Consider the following 24,466-nt stretch of genomic DNA (forward strand, 5'->3'; position numbering starts at 1 on the left):
AAGCCGTGCGTAGAGGTGATTCCGACTACCTCTAGTCGGAACCTCTCAACCTCACGCACGATCTCAGGCTCCTTCCCCGCCAGCGAGGTGACGTTCCACGTCCCTAGAGCTAGTTTCCGTGTCCAGGGATCGGGTTGTCTAGGCTCCCGCTTTCGACTGCCGCCCGATCCTCTCTGCACCGGCCCCTTATGGTCCCTCCTGTGGGTGGTGAGTCCACGGGAAGGCGGCCCCATGTCGCTCGTTCGGGCTGAGCCCGGCCCGGCCCGAGCCCGGCCCCATGGGGAAAGGCCCGGCCACCAGGGGCTCGCGAACGGGCCCCAACCCCGGGCCTGGCTCCAGGGTGGGGCCCCGGCTACGCCATACCGGGCGACGTCACAGAACACAAAATGTTTTTCATCATTAAGGGGGTTTTGAACCGCTCTTAGTCTGACCCGTCGCCTAGGACCTGTTTGCCTTGGGAGACCCTACCAGGGGCATATAGCCCCAGACAACATAGCTCCTAGGGTCACCCGGGTACTCAAACCCCTCCACCACGTTAAGGTGGCAGTTCAAGGAGGGGAGTGCCTAAAGTATCTCAGAAAAAAAATCCATATAAATAAGATCTGTTAGAAAAAAATGTTCCATATACTCCAATTATAACTATCTTTCGTATCTGCCTGTTGCTACTGTTTTCCAACAGAACACAGATCACAGAAATAAAACACAAGTACAGTGGTGTATTTGCAATGGTTTCACACATGGATTTCCCCAATGTCAGGTATGTATGTTCTTCAACAAGACACACAATCCCAAGTGCTCACTTTATTGAGCGCACACACATTATTTTTCTCGCTCGCTCACTCACTCACTCACTCAAACACACATTCAATCCTGGGCATTCAAACATCTGTCAACAGTATAAAGATTTTAAGCCCCTCACCTAAAGCTTCTTGGGTATCCTCACGTATAGTTTATCGGACATATTTTACTATACTATAAATGTATCCTTTATTCAGGACCAGCCTTGGCATTGCACACAGGGATTCGTCAATTTCTATGGCAACCCACCAAGGGGAGTAAGGTACCCACACCTGTCTTATCCCATACAACAAGGTATAACCGGGTATAATGGTTTTAATTTCCCTCACATATAGATTCTTGGGAATCTTGAATTAGTTCTTCCCTCACATACAACAGAACTGTGGGAATCTCAAATTGGTTGTTCCAAATTATGTTTTGATATCTCTGTTAATGATCATTATTCTATACCATGTACCATGTTATTCAAATCAACAGTTTCAGTTTCAATCTCTTCTTTTTTGTTCTTTAACTTCTTATTGAAGGTTTTTCAATAAATTATATCTTGTACGAGTTTACAACATCATGACAAAAACAACAACAACATGTAACATTCATCAACTGTTATTTTGCCTGAATAAATTGGACCAAGTCGCTCCTGACTCCGTTGTAAACAATACAACTTTCCAAACAGACTGACTGAACTACTGCAAATTTCGAAAAGGCTTCTCTTACCTCTATGGTGCACGTTACAGCAAGGCGATATCTACAACAATCAGTATCGTAATAAGTGGACCCAATTACCGCTAACACTATAAAATGCAATAGCTTTGTGTTAAAAAAGGCTGAGTGCCATGTCCCAATTCAGTTTAGACATTCTGCTAACTAAATTATTGCAATTAATATTAAGTAGTAACTTGATAACGATATTGTTATCGAGGTAATTGGTTCCACTTATCGCAATACAGATTTCTGTTGATTTCGCCCTGATTTCTGTTGATTTTTAAGTACAGAGACCAACACAGAGTAGTGTCCTGACACATTACATTGCTAAGGTTTTAGCTTATATTCCATCTTGACTCAGATGACGCCACTAGTTCTTGCTAAATGCAGGTACAAGGAATAGTTGCCACCATGATGTAACCTAGGGAATGCAAGTGTACTGTCCTCCGTATGCGTTACTGGGCATATTTTGACCACAAGATAAATGCCTTCACATCAGTAACCCGTCAACACGATGTCCATGTTCATATGGTTTAATAATATGAAAATGTGTGAAAGTGAAAAATACAAAGACAACAATGTCTCTATAAGAAACAGAAAGGTCTATATCTATATGATAAGACAAATCCAGTTCAGGCAACTTGGTGAAAGCTCACACACGACAGCTAGGGCATGTTACTATAGGTGACAGAATTCCTGAACTGCTTATCGCAAAATTGTAGTTTTGATTTTTATTACATTTTATAAAGGTCCAGATTCAGAGCTTTGTAATGGTATATAAAAAGTACTATTTGATGAAGTTATGGGAAATATATGCTGCTTTAAAATGTGATAATCTGCTCTACTTAGTTCTGAGAAAAAAGATTCACACTTTTCAGAGAGCTGGTCTTTGTTAACACCCATTCAGCATAGTTCACACCCTCTAAGCCGTAACCCCACTCAGCTATTTAAGTATTCAAATGGTGACACTCTGGCCTTGTGCTAAACTAGTCCGGTTGGTCTCTAATAAACACATACTTTAGCAAACCAAATAAAAAAAATAATAATAAACACATACTTTAGCAAACCAAATAAAAAAAAAATGCCACATGGACTTGATACATCAGGTATAAATGTTAAAGGTAAAGTAGCTTGGCAGCAGGATTCATAATAAATAGTTGCAGCAATGTAAGTGCAGATAGTTTGAGTGCAGGTGGACTGAGCCATTGTAGGGTTATTGATTAGGCATAATCACACACGCCTGGATGAATGACCAGTCAATCAGGTAACTTATCAAACTAAGTGACGTGCTCAGTTTTGTGAAGACTATGCAAACAATAGCTAAGCGTGGAAGCATGGAAGCTAGAAGCTAGAAACCAGGAAATGTTAGCTAGCTGGTAAGTGAATGTTTTTACCTAGCTAGCTAACGTTAACTGTAACATCAGTAGCTATAGCTAGATGACTGGCAATTCAAACAAGTTCGACAATGTTTTGAAAAGGAATTACCTGTAGCTAGTTAACAAACGTTACACGTACCTGTATACATGTAGGTATGTTTTGTGACAAACTGATGTATATAATCTCTGATTACAAACAAAGTCCTTTGTTGTTTGCGTTTAGTCTGTTGACCTTGTTTACAACTTGTCTTTTCGCTACTGTTCACACTCAAGGCGTTCATTGTCGCTATCATAGTTGCCATGGTTGTCCTTTTTCTTGTGAATGTAATCTGTGGACAGTTGTTTTATAGAAGAGGAGCTAGCGTTTTCTTTCTACCATTGTCAATGCAATGATATGCCTCAATTTTGCCTGAACGTTTTTTAACAATACCAAAGTCTGGGATTTCCTCATGTTGGAATATTATAGAGAATTGAAGCCTTTATCGTGGTTGGTTTTTAAGGAAGAAATTCTAAAACCTTAAACATAATGTATACTAGCTCTAGAGCACTAATACATCTCCAAGTAAATAGAATAACACTTGACACTTAGCAGACAATAATATCAAAACGGCCTACAGTGCTAATTAGGGTTATCTATGTATCTTTCTCATGGAAAGATCAATTGTAATTTCATAATGATTGCCTATGGATTTGATATCTAAATAATGACAACATTTTAGGAGAGTGGACACTCAATCTCCTTGAATATTTGTATTATTTTTTTCCAGTAGTGATGAAAAGATAAAGAAAGGATATAATGCTGAAGAGTAGAGATGGGCATAGGACCTCCACGGGGACCTCCCGAGTGAGCTAAATGTTTGTGTGACGCAAGGAGTGTTACCCCAGGTCCACAGCTCTGCACATTGATGTGGCAATTGTTGTGTGTCAGTATGCATTAAAATGTGTGGGTCCTGCCTCAATCACTGTTCTGTAAGCGCTTTACACAACTATTGTCTTTTACATTCTTAAATTATTGCTTTAAATAAACTGATAACTAAAGTGACATGTCTGGGCATGCATGGTAGCAAACAACAGGTCTACTTGTTAACTAGCTAGCAACATTACCAAAATTGGTAGACAGAGCAGAGGTCGGTAACTGGAGTAGAAGAGCAGAGGTACACTGTGGCAGGCAGGCTCATAGTCGGGGACAAGCAGGCAGAGAAGTAAACCAGGAAGACAGAAATTCGATACGGGAAATGGGGAAACCACTTGAAACAGAGAACGCTGGCAACTGCCAGAACAGAGAACGGGTAAAATATACAGAGGGCTAATGGGGAACCGGGGAACACCTGGTGGGGTTGGAGACATGACAACAGGTGAAACACATCAGGGCGTATTGATGAGTAGACTGATAGTACAGGATCTTGGACAATGTAACAATGTTCACGTCATTCATCAGTTGACTACCGTCTGATTTCAGCATCAAAAACACCTCAGAAAACCCTTCTAACCCTGTTCTTCACCTGCCAATTTGTCTCTGGAAATTCCACAGGAATCTAACCAGGAGCTAATCAAAGGCCCACTCCAAGAGATGGTTTGATCAGAGCCCATCAGGAACATTGGTGTGCCTGTCCACGCATGGATAGTCAATAATATCTGGGTTAAAGATTGAGGATATCTGGTCTGGTAGCTCTACCAGCCGTAGCTCACTTTATGTTTTAAGGTTTTATTCAGGTTTTGATGCATTTCAGGTATCAAAGCATTGATGCATATTATATTGCATTAAACCTGGCCAGAGTAAGACCACCTCATTAGAATGGAGTTTTGAGCAAAGATGGCATGAGGAATTTCAGGAAAGTCACACCAAATTGCTTGATTTTCAGTTAGAATCTCTTTTCAAACATATTTTTTTTTGGGGGGGACAAAGAGGATTGGTCACATCAGACACCATTCTTCGCTTTCTTTGTCATTTTGATTTATTGTTTTAGAAATCGGCGGTTACGTATAGTGGTCAAATAATGTAGAACCCGTTTCAAATTCAGGAAGAAGTTCGCTCATGTTTATATATTTTGTCTGTGATGATCTGGGTAACTTCTTTGTAATAGGCTTAGGTTTTGAAGTGATTACATATAAAGGCATATACATACATACATACATATATATATACATATATATATATACATATATATATATATATATATATATATATATATATATATATATATATATATATATGTATACTGTTAGAATGTGTAATAACTAGCTACTTTGCTTTCACAATTTTAGTCAACATTTTATGACTAATGTATATAATTATAGGTTTTAAGCATTTAATTGGAAACTGTAATTACCAAATTACCAAATAACATTCTAATCTCAAAGCAGTCATGTTCTGTTCTGCCAACAATCCTGATTAAGAAACAATGTGAAGGACTGTTAGGGACAATTCCCCTAACAGCAACTTAAAACAAAGTTATTTATTCCATAAGGTATTCACTTCAGATTACTGTGTCTCATAGAAAAATGCAAGTGGGCCGGACCAGAGATTTTAAACAACTATGATCAAGACAGGACAGAAGACTCCACGGCAGGATAATATAGTAGCATATTTCAATTACTAATATACTACAATATGCAGGAGCTGGTGATAGTTAAGTGGAAAGTCACATATTGGCAGTGTTTTCAGTAGTTATTCACTGTTTTGCCACGTTATACCATTAAAATGTAACCAACTATTTTTCATATAAGTTAATGAAGAAGGAAATTCAACAAGTATATAGTAAAAGAGTAACATTTTTATCAAAAAATTACACAAAATAACACACCCATCCCTCCACAGCTGCACATGCACAGGTAAGGCTCAGCCTGTGCAGAACACATGCCCCTTCGCTATTTGTGCCCATTCCAGCTGACGTGTCTGCCTTAGTGTTGTGCGTCGCACCTGCATCGTCCATCGCTTTTACGCATATCACTCACTCCGATGCAAATGCGTTGTCCGTTTTTTATGAGTGTCACTCACTCTAACACCTCGTCCATCCGTGTGAGCTGACTATCCTGCACACTTTTTCAGATTCAGCACATGCACCTCGGAAGGTCTGTGCATGGTACTGCTGCCTCCTGACAATTCACCCGCAACGAATCACTAACCACCACCAATCCATCCCACCATCAACCCCTGCCTTCATGCCATATCATTTTGGTACATTTCCATTGACATTATTCATGATTCAATGGTTGAATGAAATTAAATATGACTCTGGATTAACTGAGGAACCCAGAGGAGAGAAATGAACTACTCACAGATTTAGACTACTGTTTTCAATTGACACAAGGCCATATGTGAGTCTTTTAAAAGACACCATCACTGGTCATAGTCATGTTTAAAATATTATGACATAACACAACCCATTAGATTAGAACTTTAATGGTATTTTTACTAGCAGTTCCACAAAATGCTGTGAGCAAACCACGCTTCAAAATATTGTAATGAGACGAATTTTACATTTTAATGATCATTAAAATAACCCTTTTGTGAACTGCAAAGAACGATTGAAGAGCTCTAAGTTTCTTTGAGTCATTTTTGTTCCATACAAAACCATCACCCTTTCGAAATACACTTTAATCTTATTTTATTTCAAGTCCCAGCTAGTCCCAGCTATCCATCATTCTCTATTTGCTCAGTTTAACTTACATTTTTGATCTTTGGTGCAATAACAAATTTCAAGTAACAGTCCGTTAACAAATCTTCATCAACTCAAACCCAAATAATTCTGCTGAGTCATCAATATCATCATATATTTATACTATCATAAAATAATAATAATAAACTTCATAAACGCTTCATCAAAAATGACATCATACGGACCATTTACTAAAACATAATGCATTCCATTTCTAATAGAAGATTTTGCCATGAGCCTAAGAATGATGAGTTTGCCAATCAAATAGATTTGTTTTTTTCATGGGTATCCCCACACAACTCTGGCACAGAAATTGTACTATTCAACATATTTAAAAACTTTTTTAAGGTGAAATATTTTACTCACTCTATATTCTCTGTCCACAAAACCTGGCCATGAACTCCCAACTGTTCATTATCTACAGTACAGTGCTTCGTGTTAAATGCAGACCAGGGCCCTTACACACACCACCAGGAATCAGATTCCAACAAGCTCACATTTGTTATTTCCTCTAATTCAAAGAGAGAACTCTCCAAGTGCTTCCCAAAGAGAGGGAAAACCATGTTTATTTCCATAGGTCCTTCTCAGAGGGTACAGAAAATACATGGTCGGACACATGACGGCTGCGTGACTCACTTCCACAGCACCACCACTCATGAGCAGTGCCCTTTCTGCTGGCAAGCCCGGTGTGGCAGTGGTGGCTATTCTTGACAGCATGATAAGGAGAGAGGATGAGTTAGAGCAGAGCTCACACTGTGCTCGTGAAATAGAAAGTCAAGGGTGGAATGCATTTACCAGGCACCATTTGGATGGCTAATGGCTTATGTTAATCCATTGTATGTTTGTGTGTTTTGGGCGGCAGCTTAAAGGTTTAAGGCCCCACAGCAGTAGAACTCTCCTTGTTTGACCTGAAAGATGAAGGCAGGGATTTTACCTATGATGTTATAAAATAATTAACATCAATAGGTCATAATTTTTGTCAAAGCGTGATATATTGCCAAGGGGGATACAGTGGTCTAACAGCTGCAGTATGTACTTGAATCCAAACTCTTCAGGTCATTGACCAGGTCTGGCTGTGTATTTCTGGGCTGATCCCTCACCTTCCTCATGATCATTGATGCCCCACGGGGTGAGATCTTGCATGGAGGCCCATCATCTTGAACTGCTTCCATTTTCTAATAATCGCGCCAACTGTTGTTGCCTTCTCACCAAGCTGCTTGCCTATTGTCCTGTAGCCCATCCCAGCCTTGTGCAGGTCTACAATTTTATCCCTGAAGTCCTTACACAGCTCTATGATCTTGGCCATTGAGGAGAGGTTGGAGTCTGTTTGATTGAGTGTGTGGACAGGTGTCTTTTATACAGGTAACGAGTTCAAACAGGTGCAGTTAATACAGGTAATGAGTGGAGAACAGGAGGGCCTCTGAAAGAAAACCTAACAGGTCTGTGAGAGCCGGAATTCTTACTGGTTGGTAAATACTTATGTCATGCAATAAAATGCAAATTAATTATAAAAAAATCATACAATGTGATTTTCTGGATTTTTGTTTTAGATTCCGTCTCTCACAGTTGAAGTGTACCTATGATTAAAATTACAGACCTCGACATGCTTTGTAAGTAGGAAAACCTGCAAAATCGGCAGTGTATCAAATACTTGTTCTCCCCACTGTACATCATCCATTAGATCATTTGAAAAACATTTCATTGTTTTTTAGAGTAAGCCTGTTAATAATATTTAAATAATAAAATGTTATATGATTTTAATAAGATTGCATTTTAAAACATTTCCATCGTTGCCCCAAGACTTAATGTTGTGACCACTAACATTAAAAGCATGAATGGACTATTGACCCAAGCATTTAAATTCCTAGACAGAACCTCTACCCAGGACAGGGCAGACTTCTACATGTTTTGTGGGAAATACTTGTTCTCCCCACTGTTTATGTAGAGGATTTCTCAACATATATTTACATATGTGCCCTGAATATGTTCATGAAATATATAGCTTGCGCTTCTCACAATATCATAATACAATGCATGTCATATATTTTAATTTGAATATTATGTAAAATTATGAAATATATGAATATGCAGATCTTTACGCATTTCTCATCAACACATCATGGAATTAACCTTCAAGACATTATTTTCCAGAAAATCTCCTTGTTATTGTGAGTTTAACTAAGCATCGTCGGCAAAATGGGAAGCAAACCAACATAACCACCAGTGTAGGCCTTATTGCATTACATTAATTAATGTGAAAAGACAATTGTTATATTTTACAAACAAGAGCCTATTTGTAAATTGTACAGTTTGTATTTTCCATAATTTCTGTTAAATACATTGTAAATGCAAGTAAAGAAACCACTGTTTAGTCAGTCATCTTAATTAAATAAGGACCATTATTCACAGTATCATAAAACGGCCATTGTGTCACAATATAATGATAAATGTTTTGTATATACACACATTCAAACTCATGTTAAATTGAAGTCATTACACACCTGCCATCATTTAAAGTGACTCTGATTAATCACAAATAAAGTTCAATTGTTCTAGTAGGATTTCCTCAGTTTGATCTAAGAGCAAAAGCCATGCTCCGCAGAGAGCTTCCAAAGCATCAGAGGGATCTCATTGTTGAAAGATATCAGTCAGGAGAAGGGTACAAACGAATTTCCAAAGCATTAGATATACCATGGAACACAGTGAAGACAGTCATCATCGAGTGGAGAAAATGTTAGTCAGCGCCTTAGTCAGGGTGGAGGGAATTATGAACAGTTCCAGTTACGTCAGGTGTGCGTTAGAAAGCTGAAGCTGAAGTGGAAGTTCACCTTTCACCACGACAACGACCCAAAGAACACGTCCAAGTCCACAAAAGCATGGCTTCACCAGAAGAAGATTAACATTTAGGAATGGCCCAGCCAGAGCCCAGACATTAATCCAATTGAACATCTGTGAGGTGATCTGAAGAGGGCTGTGCACAGGAGATGTCCTCGCAATTTGGAGTGCTTTTGCAAAGATGAGTGAGCAAATATTGGCACGTCAAGATGTGCCATGCTAATAGACACCTACCCAAAGACACTGAATGTTGTAATGAAATCAAAAGGTGCTTTAATAAAGTATTAGTTTAAGGGTGTGCACACTTATGCAACCAAGTTATTGTGAGATTATTATTTGTATTTTAATTTTTTTGTTTTTCAATTTAATTGTTCAAGTTGTAGGTCACATTAAAGGTGGGAAAAGTTCTGACATGATTTATCTTTGTCTCATTCTTTTATATCACAAGAACCTGGCATTTTAACAGGGGTGTGTATACTTTTTATATCCACTGTATAATACTACCGTGTGGGCACAGAACATACTAACTTGAAGGTCCAGTTAACTTTCCACTCGAACCAATAGAGGGAGTCAATTTCAGTGATTTGTCTAGGGGGGATCGACACAAACAGGCCTTGACCATAGCTCCCTTGGCCATCACAGGCCTGCTGAGCAGTGCTCCTTCTCTTAAGTACATTCATTGTCCTCTTCATTTACTGTTTTCTTTACTCATCACACTGTACTTGTGTGTGTGCATACCTATACAGTTGTGCTAATAAATCTGTATACCCTGGCAGGAATTGTGAAATTTTTATTTAAGGATAGTGATCATATGAAGCCATTTATTATCACATAGTTGTTTGGCTCTTTTTTAAGTCGTAATGATAACAGCAATCACCCAAATGGCCCTGATCAAAAGTTTACATATCCTTGAATGTCTGGCCTTGTTACAGACATACAATGTGACACACACAGGTGAAAATGACAATTAAAGGTGAATTTCTCACACCTGTGGCTTTTAAAAATTGCAATTATTGTCTGTGTATGAATAGTCAATGAGTTTGTTAGCTCTCACGTGGATGCACTTAGGAGGCCAGATACTGAGCCATCGGGAGCAGAAAAGAACTGTCAAAAGACCTGCGTAACAAAGTAATGGAAATAAAGATGGAAAAGGATATAAAAATATATCCAAAGCCTTGCAAATGCCAGTCAGTACTGTTCAATCACTTGTTAAGAAGTGGATCACTTGATACTGAGCCAAGGTCAGGTAGACCAAGAAAGATTTCAGCCCAAACTGCCAGAAGAATTGTTCGGGATACAAAGAAATACCCACAGGTAACCTCAAGAGAAATACAGGCTGTTCTGGAAAAAGAGAGTTGTTTCAAGGAGCACAATATGATGATACTTTAACAAAAATGAGCTGCATGGTTGAATTGCCAAAAAGAAGCCTTTACTGTGCCAATTTCATCCGTCTCCTTGTGTAGATTAATACCAAGGGGGAGGGGGGTAGTTATACGTCATCCGTCTCAGGTCCTGGTGTAGATTAACACCAAGGAGGAGGGGGTAGTTGTACGTCATCCGTCTCAGGTCCTTGAGTGGTGTGTAGAACACTCAGACAAAAGGAGTATTGATGCAGTTGAGGAATTCGCATATGGGGATTAGATTATGCCCCTCACAGTTGAAGTGTACTTATGATAAAAATTACCGACCTCTACATGCTTTGTAAGTAGGAAAACCTGCAAAATCGGCAGTGTATCAAATACATGTTCTCCCCACTGTATATCACCTGCAAGAATTCAGGGCCTCATAGACAACTATTACAGAAGATTGCACGCTGTCATTGATAAAATACACAGTATTATGAACTAAGGGTATGCAAACTTTTGAACAGGGGTCAATTCATTTTTTGTTTGTTTTATGATGTTGCCATTGTGTTATGACCTACAGTTGAATGTGAATCCCATAATAAATAAAATATGTTTTTTGCCTGCTCACTCATGTTTTCTTTACAAATACATATTGGTACATATTACCAATTCTCCATGGGTATGCAAACTTTTGAGCACAACTGTACAACTAATCTCACTTATGCTTACACATCCAGATGACATACACACAGTACCCACCCATATCCACATTTATAGGCATCCCTACCTACATTCTCCCTCCCACTTATACTGTACACTCCTCACCTATAACTGAGCAGCCTCATGCCCAAACCCAACACAGCCCAATGTGGCAATGCCTAAACCCAAAAGTGACACCAAGTTGTACCTCCTCTTCTGATATCGCCTTATAGATTAATGTTGTTCCCAAGAGAATCATCATATTTTCCATTAATTGACCATGATTTTTTAGATCACCAATTAATAGTGTCTGCATGTTCATCTCAGTAGAGATAGCATTACCCAGAGTTTTTTTTTTACAAAATAGTTTAAGTAGGAAGGAAGTCGTGACTTTCTATACCCACTGTACCTTGTAAAAAAGCTGTTTACTGTCTGTACTAGTTGTCTTCAAAAGTACAAATATGTGGGATTTTTAGCATTTTTATTTTTATATTTAGATATAATCCATCCATAAGAATAAGTGAATAAACAGCTCTGGATCAACTTGTGTTTTTTTTTTACCACAGTTTGGGTTTGGTGTCGGGGTTCGGTGTCAGGGGAGGACACCATTACAGAGAGAAAACAATAACAACTTGCAGCTCATCTTAAAATGTATTGGCTGATCGCATCCAACTGAAAGGTACATATACAGCCACCAACGGTATCAGAATGTGAGGCTGGTCATGGCCTAGCTACATCTTACCCTCTTGCTGAAACCTGTTTCCCTGAGAAACTGATACACACCCTCACCGTCCACTGCACCCCATAATACCCTCTCCCCTTTCTGCTACCATCCCACTTCCTCTGCCAACATTCATAACCCCACCCCCTCTATCAACACTTTAATGTACACCCGTCCTAACGGTGCATGCACACCCACTCCTAGCCAGCCAATCAGTCATTTAATTACCCTCCACAAAAACATGAGCCGGCACTCAGCATAACCGAACCCCCAGACCCATTCTCTCTAACCCAAACCACACCATCATCTCCACCAACACCTCACCTCTGATGCTGCTTAACACCACTCTGGAGTCGGAACACACCACCACTCTCAATGGTCTCACCTCTTCCACCCACCTCAACCCAAGTATCATCACCACCATTTCTGGTTATATACTGACACCTGGTCTGTAATTCTCTGAACCATCTGCACACACATTTCGGCACATACACTCCCACACCAACCTTTCCACTATTCAGATCCTTTGACCCATCCGTATACATCTGGATAAATGTGTAATACCAACATAGATTTTAGCACATCTACACTTGCTCCCCACGTACCACTCCTTCCTTCCCACTAACAAACTAAAATCCACCCATGGCTGCATCAAACAACCAATGTGGAACATTAACCAAAATGACCGTAGGCCCCACTTCCTTATCACTCCACCCATACTCCTCCACTAACTTCTCAATTACCCATAGACCTTCAATTTACCCACTTTCCGCTCCCAGCAATTATCCACAGCCTCGACCTCTAGATGACCCTTTACACTCACTATCAATCTTACCCAGTACGCCAGTGATAGTTTATCCCGCCTCAGCTCTAACAGCATCTCCCCTACTTCCATCTAAATATTTAAATATCGATTTGGCTGCAGAACCATATACATAACGCCCATAATCTAAAACTGACCTAATCAGTGTCTGATAGAAACACACCCAAATCATAACCTACCACTGCCTGCATAAGATTCAGAGTACTACACATCACAACTACATACTGCACATGATTCCTCCAACTCATCTTCTCATCAAACCACATGCAAAGGTACTTGAACTCTAACACCTGCATTGATACCTGCCCATAGAGATGTAATCTCACACTTTTAACCTTTCTCCTAGAATAAATCATAAAACATGACTTGGCCACCGACATTCTGCACCCCCATGTCAACAACAACTCCTCCACTGCTTCCTGCATTTTCTTCATCACGCATTCCACATTCCTTCCAGTTTTCCACAGTGCCCCATCATCCACATAAGAAGCCACTACCATCCCTGAGCCCACTGTCCCTTGGCTCAGTACGAACAGTATTTACGCCATGCCTCCCTTTTAGCTGATTATCATAAATTGATCATCCCTTAAATTATCTTTTGTCAAAACATTCTTTGGCACACTTAATGCAACATCCCTCTCCTCTCCACCACTTTTAGACAGCGATATTGCCAGCACTGCTGTTGTTATCCTTGCCGTCACCAACTTTGTACACATATCCAAAGGCTCATTTCCTACCACATTTCCCCACACCCCTTGACATACACGCTTATACTCTTTCCAGTCTGCCTTCCTAAAACACCACCTTTGAATCACCTCTCTATCCTATCTACATACCCCAAACCCTACTTTACAAACCACTGGGTAATGATCACTAGCTACAATAGTCTCATGACACACCTCCCACTCACACCTCACTGCTAACACAGCAGAGACCAGAGTCAAATCCAGACACAATTCTGACCCCTTCACAACAACAATTCTGGTACCCCTCTCATCATTCATGCACACCTGGCTGTGACATAAGTCCTCAACCATTCTCACATTACCATCCGACTGTACAGTCCCCCTTGCACCTCATTTCGTGCATTAAAGACCCCACACCTTTCCAACATTGCATCTCCTATTGACTTCTTCCAACGTCTCCAATACCAGCTGCTCACAGGGGTTATAGAAATTTCCTATCCCTATAGTCTCCTTATGTCCTATTATCTCTATGCCCACACAATGTGATACCTCCACCATCCATCTAATTCACATCTTTAACAAATGTCACAAATTATTGACAAATTTGTGACATCACAAAATCCAAACTAGGCTTAAGCCACGTTTTTTGTAAAGATGTCGCTCATCCAATGACAGTGTTTTCTTACCAGGTTAAGATCAGGGAGATTGTGTCAAGCTGTGATTACATAATTCCAAACAATAGTAGCACATAATGTTTTCAACGTTCCTAACTAGGAATGCAACAATTATAGATTTTGATGGTATGATTATAGTCTGAGGAATAATCACGGTTTTACGATTATTATGCATTCATTTATTGTGTAACCTTTGATAATAAAAAAAGATTGTACCATAATGTCCCTTTTTTAGAGTGAGAACAGAAACACTCTGTGTAGCTGAGCCTTTACAGTTACAAAACGGTAACATTTTAAATTGTAGTTAATAGTGAACTAGATTAATCACTGCATCCTTATTCCTAGCATTATAGCTCTTTACAGCTAAATGTTTCCAATTGTGTCTTCATCAATGCTATAATTATGAAATATTTTTATAAAAGAATACACTAATATCCTACACAGAAATAAATACTTAAACGTTTAAGGAATCAAACAGTTACCAAAAACCTGCTCTTAAATCCCTGCAGCATGTCCAATTTTAGCACCAAAATTAACACCCGCCAAGCGTCAAATGTGAGTAGATTTTATGTTTGGCGAGAAAGGGTATCCGCCACACCGGCAGGTAAATGTTTGTACCCATTGTTAGGGTTTCAGCAGTTCACTGATGAAACCCTATTGTGTTTGTTCCGATTCATTATTATTATTATACTTCTGGCAAAAAAGGGTGTTTTTTGCTAATTCCTGTGAGATAAAATCGCTTATAGATCCCCAAATGTATAGGTTAGTAAAGGGCCAAGGGCCGCAACTTCCGGTGCAGTGGCGTGCATGTTGGCCTCATGAAGTCCGCCATGATGGAGTTTCCACCATTTTGGATTTTTTGAAAAACACTTGGAAAAACAACACAGCAGAAGGACTCCGCGGTGTAACCGCTGCGGAGGTATTGCGGCTTTCGGAACGGACTCGCGAAGCGGACCCGTATCGGCGTCTATTTGAGCTCATTGACGGATCCGCAACGAAGGCGAATTCCTGCCAGGTTGAACCACCTGATTGCGTGCTTGGTGACCTCTGCGTCCGTGGCTGACCGTGTCACTGTGTTTTTCCTCACAGCACCTGTAATCAAACAGACAGATATGATTATGGTATGTGGCATCCAAAGCCAAGTATGCTTACACAATACAATATGAGATAGGTATTAAGGAGATTAAATTGGGTTGTGGTGGTTAAAATAAGAGGGGGGTAAACTATGAATTTGTAATCAGTGTAAGGTTTGCCGCACATGTCGCTATCGGATGTTTAAAAAAGACATCCAAAATGTTTAAACAATTTCAGTGGTATTAAATGGTTATTTGATCAGAGCACAATTGTATGTGGATAAATCAGTATTTTAAGTTTGGTAGGGTCCTACATAGATTCTATTTGGAGGTAAACTCTTAACAGATGGATAAACTCTTTTTCTGACATTTGAGCCGTGGGTAAACTCCATTTACTTGCGTTTAGTCTCTACTACAGCCCTGGCTGTTAAGTAACCATATCATTTTGGTTATTGCAATCCCAAAATTGCCAAATATACATATAATACATATAGTATTTTTGAATGCTACAGGAAATAACCTTCCTATTACTGTAGAAACATAACAAAAACAAGACCGAACCCACTTACATTGGCTTCCTGACTCGTTTCTCTGGCAGCTCACCCGCCTGCTCTGCCTCAATCTGTAGCTCAGAGGCGTTGCAGCCAGTCTGATATTGATTCATTAGCCTGGTGGCGTCTTTGTAGTTGTCTAAAATGAAATATGTTAAAATTAACATGAGTTTCAAATTAGCTATAGAGCTGCACAGAATATTATTATTGATGATGATAATTGTTAGTATCATTATTATTATTATTATCATCTTTATTTAACCAGGTTGGTCTCGTTGAGAACACAATATCTCTTACAAGAGAGACCTGGCCAAGAATAGCATTAACAAATATAAATTGAACATTTTAAACAATGCAAGGCAAAGACAATTTCATGTGCATTTTCAGAAAATAGAAAGAATAGGTTATTCCAAGCATAAGGAGAAGCAACCATGAAATTATTTTTAAACAATAATTTTATGAATTGGCATACCACAAGTTCTGACGACCTTTACGTCATATCTTGGCCAGTTTGGCTCATACTTCTCCTCGTTAGCAGCTGCCCGTTTCACACGTTCAGTGCTCTTAAAGCTGGGCCAGTACGCCATCCCGTCATCATACCAGTCAACTGGCACAAAAGCAATGTCCTCGCTTGCCTGAAATTCAATTAGATGAAAAGGCATCCTTAATGTAGAAAGAAAGAAAAAGGGTATTTATTCATCATCAAAAAAGGAATAACATGGACTAAAGCATGCACAAGTATAGGCCTACAATGTATACAAATAAGCAAGTAAGATGGGCTGAAAGTTAACCTGAATGGTGCCCCAAGGTGGGAAGAAGTATAAGGAAGGAAAAAGTACAGGTCATAATGGACAAGTAGAACTTCAGCTCAACCGTAGAGTACTATTGCATTTTTTTGGCAGAACGTGTTGGGGTGTTGTTTCATAATCTCACCAAAATCATTGAATAATGCTAATTATATAGTGGACTATGTACGGTCAATGGTTTTGAGAATGGTGGGACATGTCAATGCATGTTAAATTCAGCATAAAATTTCATTTCCCCATAGCATTTTGAGGGACAACATTTCATCTCGTATTTTGAAAACATGAATTAATGGGTGTTGTGTACCATACCATACCATCTTCTTCCGCTTATCCGGGGCCGGGTCGCGGGGGCAGCAGTCTAAGCAGGGATGCCCAGACTTCCCTCTCCCCAGACACTTCCTCCAGCTCTTCCAGGGGGACACCGAGGCGTTCCCAGGCCAGCCGGGAGACATAGTCCCTCCAGCGTGTCCTAGGTCTTCCCCGGGGTCTCTTCCCGGTGGGACGGGACCGGAACACCTTCCCAGGAAGGCGTTCCGGAGGCATCCGAAACAGATGCCCAAGCCACTTCAGCTGACCCCTCTCGATGTGGAGGAGCAGCGGCTCTACTCTGAGCTCCTCCCGGGTGACCGAGCTTCTCACCCTATCTCTAAGGGATCGCCCAGCCACCCTGCGGAGAAAGCTCATTTCGGCCGCCTGTATCCGGGATCTTGTCCTTTCGGTCATGACCCAAAGCTCATGACCATAGGTGAGAGTAGGAAAGTAGATTGACCGGTAAATCGAGAGCTTCGCCTTGCGGCTCAGCTCTTTCTTCACCACAACAGACCGATACATCGACCGCATTACTGCAGAAGCTGCACCGATCCGTCTGTCAATCTCCCGTTCCATCCTTCCCTCACTCGTGAACAGGACCCCTAGATACTTAAACTCCTTCACTTGAGGCAGGCACTCTCCACCAACCTGAAGTGGGCAAGCCACCCTTTTCCGACTGAGGACCATGGCCTTGGATTTGGAGGTACTGATTTTCATCCCCACCGCTTCACACTCGGCTGCAAACCGTCCAAGTGCATGCTGAAGGTCCTGGCTTGAAGGGGCCAACACGACAACATCATCCGCAAAGAGCAGAGACGAAATCGTGTGGTCCCCAAACCTGACACCCTCCGGCCCCTGGCTGCGCCTAGAAATTCTGTCCATAAAAATTACGAACAGAACTGGGCACAAAGGGCAGCCCTGCCGGAGTCCAACATGCACAGGGAACAAGTCTGACTTACTGCCGGCAATGCGGACCAAGCTCCTGCTCGTACAGGGACCTGACAGCCCTTAGCAAAGGACCCAGGACCCCATATTCCCGAAGCACTCTCCACAGGATGCCGCGTGGGACACAGTCGAATGCCTTCTCCAAATCCACAAAACACATGTGGACTGGTTGGGCAAACTCCCATGAACCCTCCATCACCCTGTAGAGGGTATAGAGCTGGTCCAGTGTTCCACGGCCTGGACGAAAACCACACTGTTCCTCCTGAATCCGAGGTTCTACTATCGGCCGTATTCTCCTCTCCAGAACCCTGGCATAGACTTTCCCGGGGAGGCTGAGAAGTGTGATCCCCCTATAGTTGGAACACACCCTCCGGTCCCCCTTCTTAAAAAGAGGGACCACCACCCCGGTCTGCCATCCCAGAGGCACTGTCCCCGACTGCCACGCGATGTTGCACAGGCGTGTCAACCAAGACAGCCCCACAACATCCAGAGACTTGAGGTACTCAGGGCGGATCTCATCCACCCCCGGTGCCTTGCCACCGAGGAGTTTCTTAACCACCTCTGTGACTTCAGCCCGGGTGATGGACGAGTCCACCTCTGAGCCCTCATCCTCTGCTTCCTCAATGGAAGACGTGACGGCGGGATTGAGGAGATCCTCGAAGTACTCCTTCCACCGCCCGACGACATCCCCAGTTGAGGTCAACAGCTGCCCACCTCTACTGTAAACAGCGTTGGTAGGGCACTGTTTCCCTCTCCTGAGGCGCCGGATGGTTTGCCAGAATCTCTTCGAGGCCAGCCGATAGTCCTTCTCCATGGCCTCACCAAACTCCTCCCAGGCCCGAGTTTTTGCCTCCACAACCACCCGGGCTGCAGTCCGCTTGGCCTGTCGGTACCCGTCAGCTGCCTCAGGAGTCCCACAAGCCAACCAGGCCTGATAGGACTCCTTCTTCAGCTTGACAGCATCCCTTACTTCCGGTGTCCACCACCGGGTTCGGGGATTGCCGCCTCGACAGGCACCAGAGACCTTACGGCCACAGCTCCGAGCGGCCGCTTCGACAATGGCGGTGGAGAACATGGTCCACTCGGACTCAATATCTCCAGCCTCCCTCGGGATCCAGTCAAAGCTCTGCCAGAGGTGGGAGTTAAAGATCTCTCTGACAGGAGACTCGGCCAGACGTTCCCAGCAGACCCTTACAGTACGCTTGGGCCTGCCGAGTCTGTCCAGCTTCCTCCCCCGCCATCGGATCCAACTCACAACCAGGTGGTGATCAGTTGACAGCTCCGCCCCTCTCTTCACCCGAGTGTCCAAGACATGTGGCCGCAGGTCAGATGAAACGACAACAAAGTCGATCATCGACCTGCGGCCTAGGGTGTCCTGGTGCCACGTGCACTGATGGACACCCTTATGCTTGAACATGGTGTTCGTAATGGACAAACTGTGACTAGCACAGAAGTCCAATAACTGAACACCGCTCGGGTTCAGATCAGGGGGGCCGTTCCTCCCAATCACGCCCCTCCAGGTGTCACTGTCGTTGCCCATGTGGGCGTTGAAGTCCCCCAGTAGAACGATAGAGTCCCCAGTCGGAGCACTTTCCAGCACCCCTCCCAGAGACTCCAAGAAGGTCGGGTACTCTGCACTGCCGTTCGGCCCGTAGGCACAAACAACAGTGAAAGACCTATCCCCGACCCGTAGGCGCAGGGAAACGACCCTCTCGTTCACCGGGGTAAACTCCAACACATGGCGGCAGAGCTGGGGAGCTATAAGCAAACCCACACCAGCCCGCCGCCTCTCACCATGGGCAACTCCAGAGTGGTGAAGAGTCCATCCTCTCTCAAGGAGTGTGGTTCCAGAGCCCAAGCCGTGCGTAGAGGTGATCCCGACTACCTCTAGTCGGAACCTCTCAACCTCACGCACTAACTCAGGCTCCTTCCCCGCCAGCGAGGTGACATTCCACGTCCCTAGAGCTAGTTTCCGTGTCCAGGGTTCAGATCAGGGGGGCCGTTCCTCCCAATCACGCCCCTCCAGGTGTCACTGTCGTTGCCCATGTGGGCGTTGAAGTCCCCCAGTAGAACGATAGAGTCCCCAGTCGGAGCACTTTCCAGCACCCCTCCCAGAGACTCCAAGAAGGTCGGGTACTCTGCACTGCCGTTCGGCCCGTAGGCACAAACAACAGTGAAAGACCTATCCCCGACCCGTAGGCGCAGGGAAACGACCCTCTCGTTCACCGGGGTAAACTCCAACACATGGCGGCAGAGCTGGGGAGCTATAAGCAAACCCACACCAGCCCGCCGCCTCTCACCATGGGCAACTCCAGAGTGGTGAAGAGTCCATCCTCTCTCAAGGAGTGTGGTTCCAGAGCCCAAGCCGTGCGTAGAGGTGATCCCGACTACCTCTAGTCGGAACCTCTCAACCTCACGCACTAACTCAGGCTCCTTCCCCGCCAGCGAGGTGACATTCCACGTCCCTAGAGCTAGTTTCCGTGTCCAGGGATCGGGTTGTCTAGGCCCCCGCCTTCGACTGCCGCCCGATCCTCTCTGCACCGACCCCTTATGGTCCCTCCTGTGGGTGGTGAGCCCACGGGAGGGCGGCCCCATGTCGCTCGTTCGGGCTGGGCCCGGCCGGGCCCCATGGGGAAAGGCCTGGCCACCAGGCGCTCGCGAACGAGCCCCAACCCCGGGCCTGGCTCCAGGGTGGGGCCCCGGCTGCGCCATGCCGGGCGACATCACAGAACATGATTTTTTTTTCTTCATTAAGGGGTTTTTGAACCGCTCTTAGTCTGACCCGTCGCCTAGGACCTGTTTGCCTTGGGAGACCCTACCAGGGGCATATAGCCCCAGACAACATAGCTCCTAGGGTCACTCGGGTACTCAAACCCCTCCACCACGTTAAGGTGGCAGTTCAAGGAGAAGCTTGATTTTCATTATAAAGAGGATGGCATATAGACACTACACATGAGACCAAACTTGACAAAATGCAAACTTAATGCACAGCTAGCTAGAAACTAAACATGCTAAAATTGTACCTGCTAGCTATCATAGCAGACAAGTGCTTCACTGACTGTAATATTGACCCCACTTCATTGACTGAAATACCAGTGCCAATTTATCAGCTATAGGTTTGCATCGCAAACGTGAACTCAAACATATAGCTATATATAGGCATTATCAATACTTGCGAAATGATGCAATCGCGCCTAGCAGCATGCTAGCTAGCAGCTACATGCTGCTAACATAGCATAAGCTACATATGGATAGCAGCGACACATTAAAACAGACCAAACCAGTCTTTATCACACTACCATAACATATTCTGCCGAAATGACTTTCCCATTTTAAATCAAATGGGCTACAATATCATCATAATCTCTCAGCTAGCAATCGCATGTTGCACAAAAGTCCTAATATCAAACAACGTCATTACAATCATTATACATGATGTTTAAAAAAACACAAAGGCCTATGTTTGCTGTGAATGTCGCAATAAATCAATACACTTACTCTGATAGTTCAGCACAACCGTGTCCCAGGAAAGAAAATCTCCACTGATATGACTCTTGTCTCGGCGTAGCAAGAGCACACCAAGAGGTTGTAGTTCAACCTTTACAGTAAAGGCGCGTCCACTTCTGCGGATCCGACACGGGTCCAGTGTCGGACAGTAGAATTCACCGCGCTGCCCGGAGGCGGAGCGGATCCGACACGGGTCCAGTGTGGGACAGTAGAATTCACCGCGCTGCCCGGAGGCGGATCCGACACGGGTCCAGAGTGGGACAGTAGAATTCACCGCGCTGCCCGGAGGCGGAGCGGATCCTCTGGGCGGTGCCAAAACGAATGTGACAGTCACGCGGGTTTCGCGACTTGGATGCGGGTCCGCGTAGGAGTCTACTGCTGTGTGGGGGTCTTCAATCCAATAGGGTCTAACTGCAGCTTGCACCAGTCGCTCACGCCGCGCCCCCCGCTCACGCCGCACCCCCCGCTCAAGCCGCGCCCCTTTGTTTTCTTTGCCTTCAAAATAAAAGCCCCCTTCTTTTTTTGGCTGTACAAAAAATGTATTTATAATTGTGTTTTTCTAAATTGTATTTTTCTAAATAAATGCCCGTTATTTATAGTTTGGGATGGAACTACAGAATGCAATTACAAAAACAATCAGTTAATGTTGTATTGGATTAGTTTTTGTATTTGCTAATGTATAATAAATTGAACTGCAAACAACAAAACTATTTAGAAGTAAGCAAAAACACATGACAATAAATAATAAGTCTTAATAAGTGGATGTGGATGTAAGTTATGTACTATGTAACAGTACTGTCACATAGTGGGCTGGTCACAAGAGGACTAGAAGGCTCTCTCTGGGTCGAAGCACTGAAAGAAAAATCCTCCACTGCAGTTTACATGTGATTCCAAAGGACTTTATGCTGATCAGTATCTGTACGTAGATGTAGGCCCTTTAATCCTGTGGGTATGGAAAAGTCAGACTGTCTGTATTATTATATTAACAAATGATAAATGTACAGCTCTGGGTAGAAATCATATTGGTGCAATGCATTCAATAAACCGGATCACCAGTTGTACACACGATCTCCCCAGTGTTCAGAAATGGACTCAATATTCAGAGGATTTGAATTGTATTACACATTGGACAGGACGTTATTAAAACCAAAAAAGCATAAAGTAGACTCTCAATAGATGTTAGATTTAACATTTTTAAAATTATACAAAAAGTTCACCCAAAGGTTGTTTAAACATATGACATCTCTTTTTTGTCATAAACAATTAATTAACAGTCTGTAATAACACTGGAGAATTCAAAATTAAATCCCAAGTTTCCAGCCACAAATTGTCACGGGGGCCTGCAGCTTGAAAAACTCCCAGCTGGCTCAGTGTTGTCTGCCAACAGTTAGTATACGTGTCCGTTCTCACTGAAAGAGAAAATAAGTAAATAAATGTAGCAAATACATATTCAATTATTTTTTCCCCCACACCCCTTTTTTACACACAAACACCTTATTTTTACCTATTGCATTTGGCGGCAAAAGTGATCGCAGTAACCTGGATGTGGGTCTTCTGAGTAAACTGCTTCAAGTACACACCTTTGACCTGTTCCAACATATCCTGTAAAAGAAAAAACAGAATGATGATTATACTGACCAGTGACCACTAGACTCAGGATGTGGTCTAAGCGTAGTTATGACATCAATACTGAGTGTAATGACATAGATTCAAATCCATCCAGTGTTAAGATGTTTACCAGGTGTGCAGTTTTTGAAAAGCATTCCACATTCACGACAGGTGTCCACGGTGTACATGGTGTAGAATTATTTTCTTTAGGACTCAGAAAACCTGCTCCATGTAGCGACACCTGTGAAAAACAAATTATCAATCAAAAGTGAACATTTCCATAAGGTTAGTGAAAACACGTGAGGTACTCAAGAATTGTATACCACAGCACACTTTATTTAAACACTTACTGTCAAGCCACTGAAAATGTGCCCGTCTCCTGAAGGAGTCAGTGGACACAGTGTCCCTGAAGGTGGTACACACAAGAGCCAATCTTAAGTATGCCTTATCTCCTTCCTGTAGTACCACTTCATTTAGGATTTCAGAAAGCACACACGTTGGTAACTGTAAAATACAGGTCAGGCAAAATCAAGCATAGTAAAGACAACACACTGACTGACTACACTATTGCCTGTACAAATGGCAACAATCATAGCATAGCAGAAATATGAAAATTAACAATTATTGGTGAGAACATCTATCATAACGCATTGCCCTGATATTGATATGACTGTACTAAGGGATGTATAAGCATGAGACTCTTGCAGTGACAGGGCAATTATTGTGCATAAGGTGCTCTATAGTGTGTGTCATGGTGGTAGTGCAAATAAGTCCAATAGTGCAAGGATAAAGGGAGGTGTTGTGCCATGTTTATTGGCTAATATAGCCAGTAAACAGTGTAAGCAGTAAGTAAACATTACCTCCAATATGATGCACCTGTCATCCTTTTCTAATCGAAACCTTTTGAGGAAAATTATATTATATAAAAAAAAGAAAATTATATTATAAAAAAAATGTAAGGTTGTTTTATATATATAAAACTACCTTAGGTTTTTTTAATGAATTAATCAAGACAGGATAAGGCCACTGGGTGTCCTCTGCCATCATCATGCTCACCTCATGTTCCCTCTTGCTGACCTTTGGGACCCTGTATATCGGCTGCAGTGAACCTTGGAGCAATGCTCTGGCCTCATTAGTCCAGTATGCAAACCTCTGTCCATGGCTTTTGAGTAAGATATTAGTAAAATAATAAAAAAAGTAAACTAATGTAGAAGCAATGTATTGTAGGAAGTAACATTTAGAGTTGTCTTACCCGTCAATCTGGAACATTAGACTAATGCACCACCATTTTCGGATACGTGCCATGTCCCTCTAAAAGAAATAGAATATTTAAGTTGAGTAATGTTCA

General features: G+C 42.5%; 1 protein-coding gene and 1 long non-coding RNA gene across 5 annotated transcripts in view; one reads left to right on the top strand and one right to left on the bottom strand.

Annotated features, from left to right (window-relative positions):
• nrg3b (neuregulin 3b) overlaps positions 1 to 24,466 on the top strand; it is a 540,638-nt gene that overhangs the window by 348,225 nt on the left and 167,947 nt on the right. The gene's annotated exons all lie outside the window — the stretch shown is intronic.
• LOC114839383 lies at positions 22,732 to 24,412 on the bottom strand. 2 transcript variants are annotated; one of them, XR_004575756.1, is made up of 7 exons: positions 24,371 to 24,412; positions 24,175 to 24,280; positions 23,979 to 24,018; positions 23,469 to 23,622; positions 23,249 to 23,359; positions 23,015 to 23,112; positions 22,735 to 22,919 (listed from the first exon to the last, which is right to left on the bottom strand). It is a non-coding gene; the product is annotated as an uncharacterized LOC114839383 (long non-coding RNA). The 2 variants fall into 2 exon arrangements; XR_004575755.1 differs by lacking the exon at positions 24,371 to 24,412 and having other exon boundaries at positions 22,732 to 22,919; positions 24,175 to 24,364.

This window comes from Esox lucius, chromosome 5, assembly GCF_011004845.1.
Source record: "Esox lucius isolate fEsoLuc1 chromosome 5, fEsoLuc1.pri, whole genome shotgun sequence".
In the NCBI taxonomy this organism is placed as follows: Eukaryota; Metazoa; Chordata; class Actinopteri; order Esociformes; family Esocidae; genus Esox; species Esox lucius.